Genomic DNA, 23,554 nt, shown 5'->3' with positions numbered 1-23,554 from the left:
CATCCACCATGCACTGTCACTTCTGGCGCTCCCAGGATGCCAGGCACATGGCTCCGCAGTGTTGGCTTTTTTTTATGTGTCAGCTGCTGACAATAGTGTTGCCATCTGCAGCCTGTGCTGTCAATGCATAAATTGCGGTAAGCCCAACACTCACCTAGGGATGACCGCCTTAAGAATGCACCTGGCCCCCCATCACCGAGCCCAGTGGGAGAAACGCCGTCAGAACGCACTCCCAGCTCCACACATCCTGCCTCTTCTCCTTATCCTCTCTTCTCCCATTTGTCCTCCACCTTCCAACGTGCCGTCGTCACATTCATCTGGCAGAAGGCAGGCTTCTGTGGCCAAAATGTTAGAGTGTAAAACGTTGATGACACCGGATTACCCTCTTGCCCGCTGGCTTGACGGAACTTCTAGCCCACCAACTACTGCCATATAAACTGGTGGACTCAGAGGCCTTTAGAAAATTTGTGGCCACAATGGAAGGTCCCCGGAAGGAAATATTTCTCCCTGAAGGGCATCCCATAACTATATGACCACGTTCAGCGGCAAGTGAATTTCTCTGGCACACAGTGTCGATGCCAATATACATCTGACCACAGACACGTGGTCTAGCAAACACGGACAGGGAAGGTACATAACTTTTACTGCCCTTTAGGTAAACCTTCTGACGACCGTCAAGCATGTAACCCGTTGCACCCGTATGGATTTGGTGTTACCGCCACAAATTGCATGCAGGCCTGCTTCTTATTCTGCTCCTCCTACTCTATCCTCCGTCTCCTCCTCGGCTGACTCCTCCTTTTCCACTGCTATAGCTTCTTCCGCTGCACCCCCTAAGCTCCCCAGAACCTTTTTGAACTCTGGCCTTTTTAGAAGATCTTACATGGCCATGGCTCACCTTGCTGACGTTCAATGGCGACACCACCTGCCCCTTAGACGTCTGATTTCTGACAGCCCGATGTACTGGAACTCCACCTTGTATATGCTTGATAGGCTGCTCTAGCAGCAAAGTGCCATTAATGACTACCTGTACGAACTCTACACTGGCAGCAGGACAGGTTCTGGAGAGCTTGGGTTCTTTTCACCGCGCAAGTGGCTGTTCATGCACTACGCATGCAGACTCTTGCAGCATTTTGATGAGATAACTAAACTGGTCAGTCGCAGCCAGGGCACCATCAGTAACATCGAACCTTACACCTTCTTTCTGGTGCGTGCATTGCCTCGGGTCTTTAATCAAGCTGTCGAGGAGCAGGAGCTGGAAGATGAGGAAGTTGCAATGCTGAATAAATTCCCAGGGGGGGGGCTACTCCATCTGAGAAAAATCAGCAGGAGTCTGAAGAGGAGTCAGAGAAGGATGGTGGCTGGGGGGAGGAGGAGGAGCAAGAAGAGCAGGCTTTGAGGGGGACTTTAAACTTTTTGGGGATCCCTGGTGTTGTCTAAGGCTGGGGGGAGGAGACTGAGGACTACATTCTCCTGGGCGATGAGCAGGAGCCAGGGCGCTCCACTGCTTCCAATTTAGTGCAAATGGGGGCCTTCATACTCCAGTGTTTTTAAAGAGGGTCCCCCATATAAAAAGCATAAAGGGCAAGGACAAGTACTGGGTGGCAACGTACTTAGATCCCCGGTACAAACACAAAATGGTGGACATGTTACCAGCATCACAGAGAGCTATCAGAATGCAACATTTCCAGGCCTTGCTGCGAGAGATCCTGCATTCTGCTGTTGCGGGCACTGGCAGAGAAATTTCCACGCACAGCGAAACAGGTGCGAGTACCAATCTTACCACACCTGCAGTTTGAAGATGTGTTTGTGACTTCGGATTTGAGATCATTCTTGCAGCCAACCCATCGACAGCCGTCCTCAGGATCCAGCCTCAGGGAACACCTAGACCAACAGGTGTCCGACTACATCGGGTTAACAGCCGATGTGGACACTCTGAGAAGCGAGGAACCCCTGGACTACTGGGTGTGCAGGCTTGACCTGTGGCCTGAGCTAGCACAATTTTCTATGGAACTCGTGTCCGGTCCGAAAGGACGTTCAGTGCAGCAGAGGTGATCGTGACCGATAAGCACACTCGTCTAGCTCACGACAGTATGGACTACCTCACATTTCTAAAAATGAATGAGGCATGGATCTCGGAGGAAATCAACACCTATGACGACCATGTGCAATTGAATTTCCTCATGCCAGCCCACACATATCCGCCACCACACAGAACAAAGAATGGTCCTTGTCTTATGCATATACAGCGGCATAAAAGGCCTTTACTGTCAGGTGAATGCCTAATTTTTGGGGCCTCTACTCCAATGGCCTACAGTAAAATTGTTATCCAGTGACCGCCTAATGTACCTTCAGCCACACAATCACTCGTTCTTTTCTGTTAGGTGAATGCCTAATTTTGGGGGCCCGTACTGGCCTACAGTAAAATTGTTATCCAGTGACTGCCTAATGTACCTCCAGCCACCAAACCCACAAGTTCTTTTCTGTCAGGTTAATGCCTAATTTTTCAGGCCTGTACTGGCCTACAGTAAATTATTTAGCCAGTGCCTGCCTAATGTACCTCTAGCCACATAATCACAAGTTCTTTTCTGTCAGGTAAATGTCTAATTTTTGGAGCCTGTACTGGCCTACAGTAAAATAGTTATCCAGTGACCGTCTAATATGCCTCCAGCCACACAAACTCTTGTTCTTTTCTGTCAGGTGAATGCCTAATGTTTGGGGCCTGTACTCCACTGGCCTACAGTAAAATAGTTATCCAGTGACCGTCTAATATACCTCCAGCCACATAATCTCTTGTTCTTTTCTGTCAGGTGAATGCCTAATGTTTTGGGGCCTGTACTTGCCTACAGTAAAATTGTTATCCAGTGATCGCCTAATGTATCTCCAGCCACATAATCGCAAGTTCTTTTCTGTCCGGTGAATGCCTAATTTTGGGGGCCTGTACTCCACTGCCCGGCAGTAAAATTGTTATTCAGTGACCGCCTAATGTACCTTCAGCCACATAATCACTTGTTCTTTTCTGTCAGGTGAATGTCTAATTTTTGGGGCCTGTACTCCCGTGGCCTAAATAAAAAAAATTCTAGGCTCCAGCAGGGCACAATTTTGAGAGTTTCCCTTTAAGATGCATAAAAATGGCCCCTGATTAAAATACATCTTTTTTGTGGGAATTTTTGCCATTAATCCCCCTCTGGTATGTCACTGTCCATGTTGTGGGACTATTTCTGCACTTCTAGTAAGTATTTGGTGGCTGCAAATATGACCTGAAGGTTTTTCAGGTTCGCCTGCCATTAAAGTCAATGGCGTCTGCCGTGAACGCGAATCATCTTGGCCGATGTTCGTCCATCACTACCGGAGTGGTGAAGATGGGCATATGTCCAGAATCAGCTCTGAACCTGGACAACTCGTTTAAACAATGAACAAAACTTAAAGTTGGTCAGAGATAACAGCTATACATCCAGCCATCAGAGCAGCAACCTGACCGTTCAATTGTGAAACTGTAAGCAAGATATTCTGTAGATAGGCTGAAACTTAACCCTGTAGGACAAAAACTGTTGAATTTTTTTAATAACGACCAATTGAAGAAAAAAATAGATTTTTGCCCAAAATTATTAAAACAAAATCATACAAAAAAACTGTCCTTGAAGGTGTTCATAGCCTTTAACTAATCAGCAACTAATTATAGGGGTTGTCTCATCTCAGACAATGGGGGCATATCGCTAGGATATGCCCCCATTGTCTTAAAGGTGCGGGTCCTGCAAAGTGGTGGCTTAAAGGTCCAGCCGCCACCACGCACTCTCCCCATAAAAGTGAATGGGAGTGCACCACGCATGACTGGCCACTGTTCCCAATCACTTCTATGGGCCCAACGGAATATATATAGGATATGCCCCAATTGTCCAGCGGTAGGACCCACACCTAACTCCTAAAAGGAGCTCCAAAAGTGATGGAGGTCGCACTGCACGTATGCAGCCACCCTCCATTTATTTCTATGGGGCCTCCAAAACTAGCCGGCTATTTCAGTCGCGTTCATAGAAGTGAATGGGAGCAGTGGCCGGTCATGCGTGGTGCTCTCCCATTCACTTTTATGGGAAGAGTGCTAGGTGGTGGCCGGACCGGAGTCTTCCAGCCACCACTTTGTGGGGCTCCGTTCCCGATTTAGGTGCCCCCATTGTCTGGGATAAGACAACCCCTTTATGGATCTGCATTGATTAACATTAGTCCGGACTAGGAAAACTGATATCTATTTAGCTGTCAACAGCAGGTGTTAACTGCGTGCACATGATAAAATCCTCCTTTAAATGAATATATCTTGTAGAATTTATTCTACAGATGTAAAGTTATACATAACAAGGGTACAAAGACACTGAGACTGTGGCTGCCAATAAACAGAGCATATTAGCAAAATGTGAAGCGTTCTGCCTATACAGATGGCTAATGATTTACTGGAGCAGGCTTGGCGCGCTGTTAATACACTACACAGTGAATGGATAGTTTGTTAATACGGCTTTGGCAATAAGTCAAATTGTCACATATTTCTTTTATCCCTAAGGGATACTTTGTGCATCTATTTTGTATAATTGTTATTTGGCCATTGAACACAGTTTTTTGGAACAAAATCATCATTGAAAAATGTTAAAAGATTAATTCATTTTGTATAGCAAATTAAAAAAAATCTTCTAAAATGAAGATCCCCGGACCGTCAAATTTGAACGTAAAAATATTTGAAAAAAACTTATATAAACAGCAAACAACATTAACCCCTTAAAGAACAAGTGATTTAGCTTTTTTAGTTTTTTTACTCCCTGCCTTCCCGGAGCCATAACTTCTTTAATTTTCCATTCACATAGCCGTATGATGGCTTGTTTTTTGCGGGACAAAGTGGACTTTTAAATGGCTCAATTTTATATTGCATGCCATGTAGTGGAAAGCAGGGGAAAAAAATTCCAAATGGGAATGGGGGAGATTGGAAAAAAAAATGAAATTCTGCCATAGTTTTAAGGGTTTGGTTTTTCTGGCATTACCTATGAGGGAAAACTCACCTGTTAATTTCATTCTCCTGGTCAGTACGATTACAATGATGCTACATTTATATAGTTATTTGTATGTGTTTTAATACTTAAAAAAAAAAAGTACTTAAAAAAAAAAATTGCTTTGCGTTGCCATATTCTGACCCACATGATTTTTTATAGTTATGTCTATGGAGCTTTGTGAGGGCTCATTTTTTGAAGGGTGATCTATAGTTTTTATTGATACCATTTTAGGATCTGTATGACTTTATGATCACTTTTTATTATTTTTTTTGGGAAGGTAATGCAATGAAAAATCACCAAATCGTCCATTTTGATTTACTGTGTTCATTGCATGGAATTGTTAATTTGTTTTTATATTGAGGAAGGGCAATCATTTTTTTCACTTATTTTGTCACCCTAGGAGACTTTAACATGGGACCATATTATCACATTACAGTCTATGGGAAATCCAAAAGGTTCCGCAGGCAGGGCTCCATAGGAACTTTGCTGTGGCAGGCCTTCGAGCCTTTAGAATGCTTGAGGCTGCCATAGCAAACTAAAGGCTTCCTCAATCTCAGTGCTCTGAGGAGCCTTCTGGAGGCTTGGAGCGCAGCGCTACTGGGCCTTCACCGCTCAGATGACATGGTCATAATTGATCATGCCATCTGAGGGGCTTAAAGCGGGTAATCAGCGTTTTCGCCAATCATGGATAATGTCTTCAGGTGTCTACTGTGTAACACATCAGGCACCAGGCAGCTCAGCTTCTGAGTGGAGGCCATCAAGTGTGAACATCCAGCATACATGTACAGTAGATGTCCTTAAGAGATTTAAAGAAACCCAGCCACACTGTATTATGTATAGTGGGCATACACAGTATAGCAGACAACCCAGGCCCTGGTTCTTATGGGGGCCCAATTAATTAAAGTCAGCATGTTTCAAGGATGGGCAATGTATGGGTAAATGTGTAAGTGTGGCTTGTATTTCCATTTCCTTGCACTGGCTTCTTCAGGGTTTTGGGCAGAATTCTGCCTAAACCCCTGAAGAAGCCAGTGATCTGGTGAAACATGTTGGAGGGCAGTTGATTGTTTTAAACAACTAAGTCATCAACTCTTTGAGGTGGAAACAAAGTGTTATAATTGTTTACTATGGCTTACAGCCATTTTATCATTATGTTGAATTAAAAGTGAAGTTTTAACACACACTTTATACCTGAGTCAAGATAGGTCTAGGCTATTCTTGGCATTAATATATATGTGATCTGTGTTACACCATCAGTCTTTATATTTGGACGGATGGTGTAACACAGAGAAGGAATATCTGATCTATTTCTTCTTGCTTCCACATTTGCCTTGTAAACTGTATCTGAGAGCTTGTATCATTGGTCTACTAGATTGGTTCTCCCACCAGTCTAATTTTTTCTCCCAATTGCCCTACTAGTCGGGCCACAAAAAGGCAAGTTGGAATAGGGGTGGCGCTGCAAATGTCCTGCCAATTAAGAATTTCTATGTTTTGCAGCAATGTTAATATTACCACAAGAACTAATGTAATAAATGAATGCATATAATGCAACATTGTGACACACAGTCGGCACTAGGGTTGCCACCTTTCCTAACAATACCCGCCAAGTTAAGCCACACCCAAAGGGGTGTGGTTGTTGGGGGGTGGCTTAACACTGTGTATTATGTCGCTATGTCATAAAGTGGCTCCCAGTATTACTAGTGTCCCCATTAGTGCCCCCAGTAATATTAATGCCTCCATTAGTGCCCCCAGAATAGATAATGCCCCACATTATTGCCCCCAGTAATAGTAATGCCTCCATTAGTGCCCGCCAACATTAATAATGCCCCCATAAGTGCCCCCAGTAATAGTAATGCCTCCATTAGTGCCCCCCAGAATTAATAATGTCCAAATTAGTGCCCCCCAGAATTAATGCCCCCATTAGTGCCTCAAGTAATAGTAATAATTACCCCATTAGTGCCCCCCAAAATAAATAATGCCCCCATTAGTGCCCCCCAGAATAAATAATGCCCCCATTAGTGCCCCCAGTAATAGTAATGCCTCCACTAGTGCCCCCCAGAATTAATAATGCCCCCTTTAGTGCCCCCAGTAATAGTATTGCCTCCATTAGTGTCCCCCAAAATTACTAATGCCCCAATTAGTGCCCCCCAGAATTACTAATGCCCCCAATAGTGCCCCAAGTAATAGTAATGCCTCCACTAGTGCCCCCCAGAATTAATAATGCCCCAATGAGTGCCCCCCAGAATTAATAATGCCCCCATTAGCGCCCCCCAGAATTAATAGTGCCCCCATGAGAGTGCCCCCAGTAATATTAAGATATAGGCTGAACTAATGAGTGCTCCACAATGGAAGCACTCATTAGTAACAGTCCATATAAAATAAAATTCTAGCAATTATTTTTGCTGGTAGAAATAAATTACCAGCACGGACAGGGTCACAAAACTACCAGCTTGGCCGGTGAGATACCAGCCGGGTGGCAACCCTAATCGTACATTTACAACATATTTTGCAAAGTATGGAGGTTGGTATCAAAAAAAAATTTGTGTACGCTGTTTTTTTGTTTCCACTGGAGAACCACAGCCAACATAAAGCTGCAATGTAAGGTATTAACATCTTTTAAACAATGATAGAGCAAAATCTGTCATCTCTACATGTAGGTGTACACCACTGCTATTCCTTTTCAAAATGATATGTCTCCACATATAACAGATTGGTATTTACCTATAATTTACGTAAAAAACCTTCCCCATCACAGTAATAGTCCTGAGTGTGGTCTATTAAAGATGTGCCAGGCAGTGGATTGTCAGGACAAAATGACATAAAATTTTAATTCTTCCACCACAATGTAGCACAAGCTGATTGATGAGCAGAATGCGCTCCGTTTCGCTAGTGAAACAGTCATGCTACTGCTTCCATACCAAACCAACGTTGTTTTTCAAGCCTGGTATTTCAATGGCAAATTGAATGAAGTCAAAACAATAGTTAATCTGAATGACAACATAAAAGAAAAAGACAAACAAAGAAACGACTTGTTCTATGGAAGGAAACTCATTAATAGCAGCAACATTGCTTTATGTCTTTTGGAAATGTATTGAGTTTCTTCGTTTTCTAGCAAAGTGACTTTCCAAACAGTTTGCAGTTTCAACACTTAAAGTGTAACTGCCATTTCACTACCAAAAATTCCTAACATATGTGATGATGAAGGGAAGAGATTCATGAATCTTTATTTTTCGGCTAATGTTACCTTTCTGGTGTCTGTATTCAACCCTTAGCAACCATATTTCTCTGTGCCTCTATTTCAGCATCTTCCTAAGATGGCCTCTGCTGCACTTCCTGTGGTGATCTTTGCCATGTCCTTGAGGCCCACCCTGTATTTCCCTCACTTCCCATAACCCCTTGCTCTCCTAACATGAACTAGGAGGACCAATCAGAATTGAGATAACTTCCCCACTACCCCAGAGCAGTGTGTATCCTCTTACATACAGCCACCTAGAGACAGATGAGTTCTGCATTACAAAAAAATCAGTAAGAATATTTCTATATATTTTTCCTATTTTTTTCTCTCCACCTGCAGTCCGTCAGCTCTGCAGCTGCTCCCTCATTCTCCTCCACACTGATGGGGGGTGGGGTTGGGCTGCTTTAGCTGCTCATATCACTGGTTTGAGCTAGACAAATGGGCTTTGTATTGTTTTAAATCTGACATTGCAAGCTTTCAGACATTACCAGAATCACAGCAATCTGTTCAGTACAGGAGAAGATATCACTGATAGAAATCGGGATGCTGTGAATGTAGATGAAAGTGAAAGTAAAAGCAGGTTTTACCCCAGATTATTCCAGACTCGATTTCTAACAGAGATTTCTCCTCTGTTGCTTGAACTTTAGCTGTCATTGTGGTATGAAAGCCTGGAATGCCAGCTCTTAAAAAAGACCAGTTGCATGATTGTAGTTGCTACCATTCAGGAGATATCACCTTCTAAAGCAGCCCTCCCCCCTCCACTTTCTACCCAAGCCTGAGGCACTTAGGGCTGTGTTCCTCCTCCCAGTGCTCTGCCGTTCTCTTGTTTATATCAGCATAGGAGGGCAACAAAAGGGGGAGAGGCGCTCATAGGGTGATATGTATAGTTAGAGAGCAGTTACTTACGATAATTAGGCTCACCTTGTGTGGTTGTGCAAACATAGGCACAACCGTAGTGTGCGTGGGGTTTTGTTATATATCGGAGGTCGGTGCTGCCAGTGTCGTCTAGTCCTCACTTGGATTTGAAGCAGATGTGACCCATGTGGAAGTCCACACCTTCAGTGAAGACACTTCGTCGGAGCAACTAAACGACCAGGCGGATATGGATAAAAAAATGTATATTTATTTTGAAGATGACAACGCGTTTCAGAGCGAACAGGGCTTCTTTTTTTAAGTCTGAGGTGCCGATGACCAGCGGTTGCAGACGCTGGACTGCTCCCTGCACTGCTTGTTTATATCAGAGAGGGCTGCACATGACAAAACTGCGAGAAGAGGCTGCTCAATGTGAAAGTGACACACATTTCTGGGTGGTTTTATTAGGTGAAACTGAAAAATATAAAATTAAAAAGCACAAAAACATTTATACAGCAGGGTGTTATATACCATTAGGGTATAAAAATTGAAACGCCAGTTACACTTCAAATTAGACCATTTTAATAGCCAAATAAACCTGAAGCAGGGCAATGGGCAACCATACGCCACATGCCATGTCATCATCAGTTTAGCATGAAACAGGTGGGTGTGATGGGTGATTAAAGATATTCTATAAAACATATCACAAACATGTCACTGATGTCACATTCTATGAAAAGATTGACCATTGGATATTCAAAGTCATAATATTAAAGTGGGCCTGAGTATTCAAAAAAAAAGTTTATATAATGGCTATGGCTATGCTTCATTGTAGAATCATAACTATGAAGGAACAGATGTTTTTTGTTCCCTATTGTCTTCCTCAGCAATATTATGTTTAATTTGCATAGCCAAATGCATTTCTCTCACAAGCAGAGGGTGTCTTCCTTCTGTGCAATCTGCCAGAACTGTACTGTAGTGACCTCACTTCCCTTACTGTCCACTATGTTTGCTTTCTTATATGGGAGCTCAAAAAGATTATAAGGATGGAAATATCACACTTACAGACACATAGGAGCTTCTTTCTGCATTTCAGAAGCAGTGTAGAAGCAGATCTTCTTTCAGATTCAGGATCTCAGCTATCTCTGACACCCACTCCATTTCCTATGAACCATCTGGTGTGTCTCTGTTACTAGAGACGTTTCAGTAAATATAAATGTTTTTGATAGACTGGCACACTATATCTGGTAGCAAGTAGAGAACACACAGGTAATATTTAGTAGTTCATAGTTTATTCTACCTCTATTTACAGTTAAAAGTTAATAAAAAATACATAATCAAAAAAATATATAGTCAAAAATATGAAAAGTGAGCAGTAGAAAATAAAAATAAGAGTAGAAAAATAATAATAGAATAAGTCAAGTCTGAAAATGGATCAAATAAAAAAAGTGAGGTATAGAATATAGTAAGTAGGAAACTATCGCCAAAATGGAATTAGCTATGAGTGTTCCTGTTGAGGATATCAATTAATCAACGGTATTGTAATAACTGTATTTTCACAGTAACCCAGTGATATAGTATTCAGATGTCCCCAATAATCGGCAACATAGTCATTAAAAGGTTGATAGCTGCATAGTCTGATGTACACTGCTTTATATCATCAGTGTGGCATTGATGAGATATTGTAAAACAATTTAGGTATATCAGGTGGGACATAAAAGTCTGATTTTGTGGTAGTAATTCCTGCTATAGTGAGTAGTGCGGCTGTTTGAATAAATAATTCAAGTCTTGTAGCAGGCAGGTATTGTGGTATTGTTTGTATTGATCCTGTTGTGTCCCACACGGAGGTAGTGCACTGCCTGCTATTACCTTTCTAGCGTCTTCTTGTGAGTACACTCACGCCAGTGGATCGTCTGATTGCAGTTCACTGTCCACTCTCTTCTCCCAGTGCATGCGTGGCAGGCTCAACCTCCCACGTGGTGCTATATAGACTCAGGGTCCCACGTGGTCTGTGCTTGATGATTGTGTAAGTCGGGGAGGCTGTGGTGGATCTGCGGGCTAGTGTAGTTACAGAGAAGCGCTTCCTGTTTAGTTTATAAAAATTGTCCTTTTATTCCCTGGACATGCAGGTGTCTTTGATTCACCAGACGCGTTTCGGGATCTGACCTGACTAGTAGCTACTTCTTCAGTGGTAACCCGCCATTGAATGTGAGGCCCTTTTTATCCACTTCCTCCAATTAGGTTAAATTAAGAGATAATTGTCTCTCACTCATTCAGAGCTGGTTTTAGTGATTCAATCATGAAAAAAAAAAATGATACAATTACTTATTATTATTTAACCAGCTATATTGGATATTCCTTATAAATTTTCAGTCTTTAGATCCAACAATTAAATACATATAAAAATCCCCCAAATCTATAAGGGAATATATATAGAAGGATATAGATAAAAATCTGCAAAAATAATGGTATATGTATAAATATGCATAAAACTAAAAATCGTATGTATAGGAGCACATAAAAAAATGTACATAAAAATAAGATAAAATAAAAATGGCATAAGTGGGAGAATCCTCATGAGCTTTCATCAGTGGATCCCTTTTTTTTTTTTTTTTGAAGGAATACCATACACAAATTAATGTGTAGCATTCTCAAATATCCTAGATAGTCTAGATATCACAAAATGTGAACAATGTACCTAATGATGTAGTAATTAATTATTCTCTGTTTATATTATGTGAATTTGTGTCCATTCAGGTGGCTGTATATAAAGGTGAAAAGTAGTCAGTAAAAAATGTTTGATGATGAAGAACATTTGATGATGAAGTTGTTGATAGAGAAGAGGGGTGGGGGCCTCGAACCAAGAGGAGATCGGAGTGCTGGTAAAACAGCCTGACTCCGATTTCTGGTCGGCCCAGGGCACCCAACCCATAATCTACAGAAATCCAAATAACTCAGGTTCAGCATTCAAGCCTTCAGGTAGGAGTGTATTAAATTCAAAGATAAATCTCGATTCTACCCGCGACATTTTTGTGATGTGATTCCCTCCCCTCCAATTCCTCTCAATCTTCTCAATTGCTGCAAAGGATATGCCTCTTTGATCTTGATTATAATATGTTTTAAAGTGGCTTGATACTGAGTGTTTTTCATCTCCTTTCCTAATGTTTCTGTGTTTTCAGTGATCTCTTGGTCCTTCCTACATATAGTTTTTTGCACGGACATTGTATGATATAAATTACGTTGGTGCTGCTGCACGAAAGAAATGTCTTTATTTCGTGTAAGAAACTGTTTGTGGTTGAATAGATTCTCTCTGTCTTTTTTGGGAAGGAGGTGAGTTTACAATTGCAGCATCTGTCGCATCTGTAGAATCCTTTGAGCTTAAACCAGCATCTTATTGGGTGTTCTTGCGGTTTAATTTGTGTGTGGTTTAATGGAGGGTGCAATCTTCAGGCCTAAGTTTGGTGCTTTACTGTAAGTGACTTGTGGGTTATTAGGAAGCAGTGGGCCTATTGTTTTATCCCTCTGAATATGGTGCAAGTGTTTCTTTATAATTTGTTTTAACTTCTGGTATTGAGCATTGTATGGGAGAATGATGCGTAAGGATGCATCTTTCTCTATTTTTTTTATTGGGATTCTTGTCTTTAGTATTGAAAAAAGGTAAGGTCTATCCAAATCTCTTACTTTAGCTAGAGATTTCTCAATCTCATCTATGGGGCTTGTGAATTGCTCCTTTAGTATGTTAGCTTCCTGTTCGAATTGTATGGTCGAGCGTACATTTTCGTTTTAGGCATCTGAACTGGCCTGTGGGAATATTGAGGAGCCATATCAGCAGATGGCAACTTGAGAATAGAATGAAACTGTTTCTTGCTGTGAGTTTTTGTAAAGTGCTACAGATTAACCTATCTTCCTTTCATCTGATTTGTAGGTCTAAGAATTCTATTTGTACCCTGCTGATGTTGGAGGAAAACCGTAAATCCAATCTGTTGTTGTTAATCTGATCTAGGAATGAATGAAGTTCCGCCTCACTGTTTCTCAAAATAAAAATTATATCATCTATATATCTCTGCCATAGGACCAGGTCCGTCCCCAAATCTAGGTTGGATGTAACTGTCTTCCCATTGGGACATAAAAAGGTTTGCATAACGGGGGGCAAACCTGGTACCCATGGCAGTACCCCTAGTTTGTAGAAAAAATTCTGTATCAAAAATGAAATAGTTATGATAGACTATATCTCACTCTGATTTGTTCTATTTGGAATAGATTCCAATTGGGTAGTCATGGATTTAATTCCCTTTTTTGTGATCGATAATTGTGTATAGAGACTGCACATCTAAAGTACCCAGGATCCAATCGGAGTTGTATTCTAATTCTTCTATTGTTTTTATTACTTGGGTGGTATCTTTAATGTAAGAAAATGTATTTTTTACTATGGGTTAAAGAAGCCTATCTATGTACTGTGAGAGGTTCGATGTTAAGGATCTGCCATATTCGATTTTGCGATATTTTGCGAATATTCGATTGAATATTTGTCTAATATTCATTGAAATCGAATATTCATCATTATTTTATTTATCGCGAATAATATGCGATTTATTTATTTGCGTATTGTGATTTTCTTTTAACTGTATAAGGCAACTTTCCTATTGGTTGGCTATGGCTAATATGTGTATTTTACGAATATTAGCTATATTGCTATAACTTAGTTTTTTAGAATATTCGTAATATTCTAAAAAACAAAGTTATAGCAATATAGCGAATATTCTTAAAATACACAAATAGACTGCAATTTAACTAATATAGTGCAATAATCTTTTTTTTATAGTCAATAAAACATCTATGAAAAAATTGACACTATGAAAAAAAATGCTATAGCACTTTATTAGCTAAATCTTTTTTTTATAGTCAATAAAACATCTATGAAAAAATTGACACTATGAAAAAAAATGCTATAGCACTTTATTAGCTAAATTACAGTCTATATGTGTATTTTACAAATATTCGCTATATTGCTATATATTCTTGTTTTAAAATATGACGAATATTCTAAAAAACAAAGTTACAGCAATATAGCGAATATTCGTAAAATACACATATAGACTGCAATTTAGCTAATATAGTGCTATAGTATTTTTTTTCCAAAACTGAAGTTCAGAAGAGACCAAAAAAATTAGACTATAAAAAAAGATTATAGCACTATATTAGCTAAATTACAGTCTATATGTGTATTTTACGAATATTCGCTATATTGCTATAACTTTGTTTTTTACAATATGACGAATATTCTAAAAAATGAAGTTATAGCAATATAGCGAATATATTCGTTATTTAGAATATTTGTCATTTTATTTTTAATGTGTACTGTTATTACACTTTGGCATACTGCTCCCCGACAAGCGTTCCCGTCACCATGGGAACGCCTGTGGGTAAGAATATACCATCGGATCACATTTTTCACGATCTCAGGGAAAACTTAGATCCGATGGTATATTCTAACCCACAGGCGTTACGATAGTCACGGGGATGCTTGTCGGGGAGCAGTATGCCAAAGTGCAATAACAGTACACATTGAAAAAAAAAAGACAAATATTCTAAATAGCAAATATATTCACTAAATTGCCATATATTCATTTTTTAGAATATTCGTATATTTTTTTTCCATATACGAATATATGGAAAAGTTGCTTGAATATATGCTTAAGTTGCTTGTGGGCCAATGACTCATTGACCCACAAGAAAGAAGCAGGGAGGAATCATGTTTTCAGATGTTAAAAAATTATGAATATTCGATATAGCGAATATATAGCACTATATTCGAAATATTCGCAAATTAGCGAAGTTGCGATATTCGCGATTAATATTCGCTATACGAATATTCGCGCTAAACACTACGCCTAAAATGAAACTGTACGCTCGACCACCAATTCGAACAGGAAGCTAACATACTAAAGGAGCAATTCACAACTAAACAGTACCCCATAGATGAGATTGAGAAATCTCTAGCTAAAGTAAGAGATTTGGATAGACCTACCTTTTTCAATACTAAAGACAAGAATCCCAATAAAAACACAGAGAAAGACGCATCCTTACGCATCATTCTCCCATACAATGCTCAATACAAGAAGGTGGAACAAATTTTAAAGAAACACTGGCACCATATTCAGAGGGATAAAACAATAGGCCCACTGCTCCCTACCAACCCACAAATCACTTACAGTAAAGCACCAAACTTAGGCCTGAAGATTGCACCCTCTATTAAACTACACACAAATTAAACCTCAAGAACACCCAATAAGTAGCTGGTTTAAACTCAAAGGATTCTACACATGCGACAGATGCTGCAATTGAAAACTCACCTCCTTCCCAAAAAAGACAGAGAAAATCTATTCAACCACAAACAGTTTCTCACACGAAATAAAGGAGTTTCTTACGTGCAGCAGCACCAACGTCATTTATATCATACAATGTCCATGCAAAAAACTACATGTAGGAAGAACCAAGAGATCACCAAAAACACGGATAGCAGAACATATTGACAACATTAGGAAAGGATATGAAAAACACTCAGTAGCAAGCCACTTTAAAACATATCATAATCAAGATCCAAGAGGCATATACTTTGCAGCAATTGAGAAGATCGAAGAGGAGAGGAGGGAATCACATCACAAAAATGTCCCGGGTAGAATCAAAATTTATCTTTGAATTTAATACACTCCTACCTGAAGGCTTGATTGCTGAACTTGAGTTATTTGGATTTCTGTAGATTACAGGTTGTGTGCCCTAGGGCCGACCAGAAATCGGAGTCAGGCTGTTTTACCAGCACTCCGATCTCTTCTTGGTCCGAGGCCCCCGCCCTTCTCTATCAACAACTTCATCATCAAATGTTCTTCATCATCAAACATTCTCCACTGCCTACTTTTCACCTTTATATACATCAATCTGAATGGACACAAATTCACATAATATAAACAGAGAATAATTAATTACTACACCATTAGGTACATTGTTCACATTCTGTGATATCTAGACCATCTAGGATATTTGAGAATGCTACACATTAATTTGTGTATGGTATTCCTCAAAAAAAAAGGGATCCACTGATGAAAGCTCATGAGGATTCTCCCACTTATGCCATTTTTATTTTATCTTATTTTTATGTAATTTTTTTTATGTGCTCCTATATATACAATTTTTAGATTTATGCATACTTATACATATACCATTATTTTTTACAGATTTGTATCTATATGCTTCTATATATATTTTTGGGATTTTTATATGTATTTAATTGTTGGATCTAAAGACTGAAATGTATAAGGAATATCCAATATAGCTGGTTAGAAGAAAAGTTTTACAACATAATAATAAGTGATTGTATGATATTTTCATGATTGAATCATTAAAACCAGCTCTGAATGAGTGAGAGACAATTATCCCTGAATTTAACCTAATTGGAGGAAGTGGATAAAAAGGGCGTCACATTCAATGGCGGGTTCAGATCCCGAAACGCGTCTGGTGAATTAAAGACACCTGCATGTCCAGGGAATAAAAAGACAATATTTATAAACTAAGTAGGAAGCGCTTCTCTGTAACTACACTAGCCCGCAGATCCACCACAGCCTCCCCGACTTACACAATCAGCGAGCACAGACCACGTGGGACCCCAAGTCTACATAGCATCACGTGGGAGGTCGAGCCTGCCACGCATGCACTGGGAGAAGAGAGCGGACAGTGAATTGCAATGTTGCCGATTATTGGGGACATCTGAATACTATATCACCGGGTTACTGTGGAAATACAGTTATTACAATACCGTTGATTAATTGATATACTCAACAGGAACACTTATAGCTATTCAATTTTGGCGATAATTTCCTTTTGTGGCGACTACTTATTATATTCTATGCCTCAATTTTTTATATTTGATCCATTTTCAGACTTGACTTATTCTATTATTATTTACTCCTATTTTTATTTTCTACTGCTCACTTTTCATATTTTTGACTATATATTTTTTTGATTATGAATTTTTATAAACTTTTAACTATAAATAGGGTAGAATAAACTATGAACTGCTAAATATTACCTGTGTGTTCTCTACTTGCTACCAGATATAGTGTGCCAGTCTATCAACAAAATCTTTACATATCCCTTTTGATTAGTGTGTTGAGCATGAATATTTGAAAATCTAATTTTTATCGCGAATATCGCCACTTCGAGGATTCACTAATATTTTGAATATAGTGCTATATATTTGTTATATCGAATATTCAGTATTTTTTCTCCATCTGAACAGATGATTCCTCTCTGCTTCTTGCTTGTGGGCCAATGAGAAGGTAATAATGTCAAGTTCACAACAATACTTGTGAAGTTGCACGTAGTGCGATAAAATATTCGAATCACTGCCGATTAGCGCAATTGCAAATATATTGGAGACATTTTCTCCAGTCTCAGGAAACTTATACCAGCTTGAAAATTGTAGCCAAAGTGACCCACGCCTGTGTTTCGCGTTACAAATTCGCATTACGCGATTTTTAGCCCCAGCCGCTCATCACTACTTCTGACTGGGTGAGTCATTTAGACTTTGAGCACCTTATATGACAATAGACGGGTGAGCATCTATATAACTCTGTGTCTGTAGAGACGGATCTAGCCTAACAATAGGCAGTGGACTGCAAGGTTGGCGGAAATGAGACCCCTGGTGGCCATGACTATACAGATTTTTTCAGGTGGATGCAGTTAGATATTTTTTTTATTTTTATGAAGCGATTAAAAATTTGCTAATTGCACTATTCTGTATTAAATCAATTTGTGTGGAAGGACAGTGACTCTTTAAAATCACCTGCCTAATATTGTATTTTGACCCAACAAGGCATGGACTCCACAAGACCTGTGGTATCTGGCAACAAGATGTTAGCAGCAGATCCTTTAACTCCTGGAAGGTGTGCGGTGTGGCCTCCATGCATCATACTTGCTTTTCCAATGCATTCCACCAATTTATCTTTGGATTGAGATCTGGGGAATTCCAGCCAAGTCAACACATTGACCTCTTTGTCATGTTCCTCAAACCATTCAAAATGTTTACAAAGTGGCAGAGCACAATAACTGCTTGCAAGAGGCCACTGCCAATATAGCTGCCGTGAAGGCAGAAACTTTGAACATTTAAAGGAATGCTAACCAATCAAAAACTCTGTCATAGAGATGAACAAATACATTCATTAGAATCAAGATTCAACTCACATTTTTCCAAACATTTGGATTAATCAAAATCAGAATTTCTTCAGAGAAAAAAATATAGAAAAATGTTGATGCTGAAGATAGAGAGAGAGAGAACATCCATCACCCCAACTACTCTACATTTTTTAGCTGGGGTGTAAGGCACCTGCTAAACTTCTCAAATGCTGATTTTCTAAGTGGAAACAAACGATTGGGCAGAAAAATCTAAATAGACCATATCTTTTTTATGGGCTTTATCATTTACCAGAAATTAAAATATAACACATTTACATAACTTTATATGCAGATGTAGATGTTTATTGCATGTAGCAAATCCACTTTTCACTTATGTATGCTTTTTTTTTGTCTTTTTTTCTATCCCTGCAGCTACATCCACCTCCTCCCCACATGTATCTTTTACTTCATTAATCTTGACAGATTTGAGGGGAACGAAGAAACGAATATTTACCAATACCCCGGAGACAGGGAAAAAAGAACTACCGACTGATGTAAGGTGAGGAAGATGACGCTTTACCCTAATAACATATAAAGTGTCGTATATTCACATGTATTACCAAGTTAGCGAAAAAAATATAATGATCTGTCATGATAAGAACTGTGAAAAAAGTCAGAGGAATCCAAATATAACTAAACCACCCATAAAAATAGGCAAGATTGAACCATGAAATGAAGGACACCTGGTATTTACAGCAGCATGGCCGCTTCAGATAGCTGTATTTTCCAGCCCAAGACAATATCGAAAAGAAGACTTTGGATGTTTTTAAAGCTGCAGCCTGATGTGGACAACCGAAGTTATACTGGACCTATCGTAACACTGCTGTTCTTTCAGCTGTCAAGGAGGACCCCTGCTGCTTAAAAGCTGTTTTCTTGCCTAGCACTGCAATCTGCCAGGAAGAAAATATATTTCTAAAAATTCTGCGAACAGGCTTAACTATAACAGTACACAAATGGAAATAATTACTCAAATGTATAGTGTGAAACTTTATAAACTGGGTCTTTTTTTAATTTTAGAAACCTTTCTCTAGTTTAGCTCACAGGCTATCTGGTCCACTTGGCGATGTGCTGTAACCACTAGGAGTTGTAACCTGTATAGCATTCCAAAGCTGCATGATAGGGTCATAATCTGGCATAATGTGAACTTATCCTTGAGGTGTCTATACCCAATAGGTGCCCCATGACGCCTGCTCTGGTAACTAATCTTTAATGTCAAGAAGTTCTCTTTTTGATACTGAGGACCAAATACATTATAAAAGATTATTTCCCCATACTCTTTCCCAAACATCATTTTGAAATCACAAATGGTGTTTACAAGGACTTCTCATTGGTTCCCTTGGTTTTGCCGACCACATGCCCTTTAGAGTCATCATGTATTATATGGTTTCCTGCAGCTATAACCAATTTCTGCCCAAGGCAGTACAAACTACGATGGTATAGCAAAGGGGTTGTATAAGATTTGCACAATATGGCTGCATTCTACTAGAAGCAGTGGCACTTGTGCCCATATGCTGTATGTAGTGTTACAATGCCACAAACAGACCATATTCAAGATCAACACTGTTTCAAGATGAAATCAGCCATGTTTTTTGGTAATTCTATATCCCTATGGGTTTTTACTTGGTTCAGTATGATTTGCCCATCCATAAGTAAAATTCTACAAATACCTGCACCTCTATAGCTTAACTGCTGAATGCATGATCAAATAGATAACACAAAATTCTAAATTCTCAATTCCATTTTTTTTTTTTTTTACCACCAAGGAAATCCAGACAAAAATGTTCTTCTTACTAGAACCCCTGCAACTGATCCCTACTGTAAGTGCAGCGGGCCTCTGGGGAGTCAGACCAGAGGATGGGACTGGTAGTGGCCCTGGTGATGATGTGTCAAGATGTACTCCCTCAGGCAGTTGTTCCCTGGGGTCAATGAAGTGAAAAAGGGGCACCCTTTTTTCCCTCAGGGGACTCCCTGTCGTCTGATGGTAGTACAGGGGTGCCCATGGTGTTAATGTCCATGTGGGTGCTAGGTAGGACATGTGATGGAAATCCAATGGCCAGACTGTGGTGTTGGGAGAGTCAGAAACAAGACCAAATTAAACCTAACAAAAGTGTCTCTTTATTATGTGCAGTAATTGAAGTTGTAGCACACCCAACAGTTTTCTGTACACAGTGCCAATTCCTCCCAGATCACCATGCATGAACTAGGCAGTTTGTTGCAGTAATGGATCTCTAGTTACTCTCTCTTGCTAAAGCCTATGCAGCAGAAGGATATGGAATCCTTTAATTTGGGTTACCTTGTGGACTCCAATGCTGTAGCCATTCAAATCCTCCTTCAGATCTTCCTCTCACTCATCACCTGGAACAAGCAAAGGTGCTGAAAACTCCAGGGCCTAAAGTTGGATTCTGGAAAAGTGAAGCTCATGGAGACTGCTCCCTAGCTTCTCCATCTCTAAAACTAGACTGACTGGAATCTTCTGCAACTATGGAGTGGAGCTAGCCCACACCCCTGACCATGCTGAAACATACTGAGTATACAGTGCATTAAATTAACGTGGCATAACTAATGATGGCCGAACATCGTCCAGGACGGTTCGCGAATGTGAACGTGTGTTCATGTTCAAATGTTCACAAACCGCGCGTCCGCGACGGGCCCCATTGACTTTAATGGCAGGCAAACCTGAAAAACCTGTCATATTTGAAGCCACCAAATACTTAATGGCGGTGCACAAATAGTCCTACAACATGGACAGTGACATACCAGAGGTGGATCATTAGCAAAAATTCCCACAAAAAATATGTATTTTAATCAGGGGCCATTTTTCTGCGTCTTAAAGGGAAACTCTCAAAAATCTGCCCTGCTGGAGCCTAGAAAAATTATAGGCTACGGGAGTACAGGCCCCAAAAATTAGGCATTTACCTGACAGAAAATAACTTGTGATTATGTGGCTGGAGGTACATTAGGCGGTCACTGGATAACAATTTTACTATAGGCCAGTACAGGCCCCAAACATTTGGCATTCACCTGACAGAAAAGAACTTGTGATTATGTGGCTCTAGGTACATTAGGAGGTCACTGGATAAACATTTTACTATAGGCCAGTACAGGCCCCAAAAACTCTGCATTTAGCTGACAGAAAAGAACTTGTGATTATGTGGCTGGAGGTACATTAGGCTGTTATTGGAAAAAACATTTTACTGCAGGCCAGTACATGCCCTAAAAATTAGGCATTCACCTGACAGAAAAGAACAAGTGATTATGTGGCTGGAGGTACATTAGGCAGTCACTGGCTAAACATTTTACTGTAGGCCAGTACAGGTCCCAAAAATTAGGCATTCACCTGACAGAAAAGGCCTTTTATGCCGCTGTATATATACATAAGACAATGAACATTCTATGTTCTATGTGGTGGCGGATATGTGTGGGCTGGCATGAGGAAATTAATTTACACCTGGTTATCACAGGTGTTGAATTCCTCCAAGATCCATGCCTCAATCATTTTTAGTAATATGAGCTAGTCCACACTGTCGTGAGCTAGGCGAGTGTGCTTTTCGGTCACGACCCCCTCTGCTGCGCTGAACTTCCTATCCGACAGGACACTCACCGAGGAGCAAGCCAAGAGTTCCATGGCAAATTGTGCCAGCTCTGGGAACAGGTCAAACCTGCACACCCAGTAGTCCAGGGGTTCCTCGCATCTGAGAGCATCCACATCGGTCCTTAACCCGATGTAGTTGGACACCTGTCGGTCTAGGTGTTCCCTGAGACTGGATCCGAGATTCAAGAATAATCTCATATCCGAAGTGACCAAGACATCTTCAAACTGCCCTCTTCTTGCAGGCATGGTAGGATTGGTACCTGCACCTGTTTCGCTGTGGGTGGAAATTCCTCTGCCAGCGCCCGCAACAGCAGAATGCAGCATCTCTCGCAGCAAGGTCTGGAAATGCTGCATTCTGCCAGCACTCTGTGATGCTGGTAACATGTTCACCATTTTCTGTTTGTACCGAGTGTCTAAGTACGTTGCCACCCATTACTGGTCCTTGCCCTTTATGATTTTTATACAGGGGTCCATCTTCAAATACTGGAGCATGAAGGCCCCCATTTGCACTAAATTGGAAGCAGTGGAGCGCCCTGGCTCCTGCTCATCGCCCAGGAGAATGTCATCCTTGGTCTCCTCCCCCCAGCCTTGGACAACACCAGGGATCCCCGAAAAGTTTAAAGTCCCTCTCAAAGCCTGCTCTTCTTGCTCCTCCTCCTCCCCCCAGCCACCATCCTTCTCTGACTCCTCTTCAGACTCCTGCTGACTTATCTCAGATGGAGTAGCCCCTCCCAGGGAATTCATTCAGCATTGCTACTTCCTCATCTTCTAGCTCCTGCTCCTCGACAGCTTGATCAATGGCACGACGCAATGCACACTCCAGAAAAAAGGTGTAAGGTACGATGTCACTGATGTGCCCTGGCTGCGACTGACCAGTTTGGTGATCTCATCAAATGGCCGCAGAAGTCTGCATGCATCGCGCATGAACAGCCACTGGCATTGTGAAAAGAAACTAAGCTCCCCAGAACCTGTCCTGCTGCAGAGTTCGTACAGGTAGTCGTTAATGGCACATTTCTGCTAGAGCAGCCCTTCAAGCATATACAATGTGGAGTTCCAGCACGTCGGGCTGTCACAAATCAGACATCTGACAGGCAGGTGGTGTCGCCGCTGAACGTCAGCAAGGCGAGCCATGGCCGTGTAAGATCTTCTAAAATGGCCAGATTTTCCTGGCCTTCCATAAGATGTCCTGGACCCGAAGGTATTTGGCAACGAATCGCTGCATGACTAAGTTCAGGATGGCATGTGTGTCATTTTGCCCTGTTTCAGCACGCTCAGCAGATTGGCAGCGTTGTCGCACAACACTTTACCAACTGTCAAATTGAGCGGGGTTAGCCACTGATCGGCCTGTGACCGCAGAGCTGAAAGCAGTACAGGACCAGTGTGGCTCTTGGCTTCCAGGCACAACATCTCACCTGGCATGTCGAATAGGTTCTGGGGAGCTTATGGAGTGCAGCGAAAGAGGCGGTAGCAGTGAAAAAGGAGGAGTCAGCCGAAGAGGAGACGGAGGATGGAGTAGGTGGAGGAGAAGAAGAGGCAGGCCTGTATGTAATCTGTGGCGGTTTCACCAAATCGACATGGGAGCCACGGGTTACATGCTTGACGGCTGTCACATGGTTTACCCAG

General features: G+C 40.9%; 1 protein-coding gene across 1 annotated transcript in view; it reads right to left on the bottom strand.

Moving 5' to 3' along the window:
* GALNT13 (polypeptide N-acetylgalactosaminyltransferase 13) overlaps positions 1-23,554 on the bottom strand; it is a 351,020-nt gene that overhangs the window by 113,667 nt on the left and 213,799 nt on the right. The gene's annotated exons all lie outside the window — the stretch shown is intronic.

The sequence above is a fragment of the Bufo gargarizans genome, chromosome 8 (genome assembly GCF_014858855.1).
Source record: "Bufo gargarizans isolate SCDJY-AF-19 chromosome 8, ASM1485885v1, whole genome shotgun sequence".
NCBI lineage: Eukaryota > Metazoa > Chordata > Amphibia > Anura > Bufonidae > Bufo > Bufo gargarizans.
This window is presented reverse-complemented; position numbering and strand designations above follow the sequence as displayed.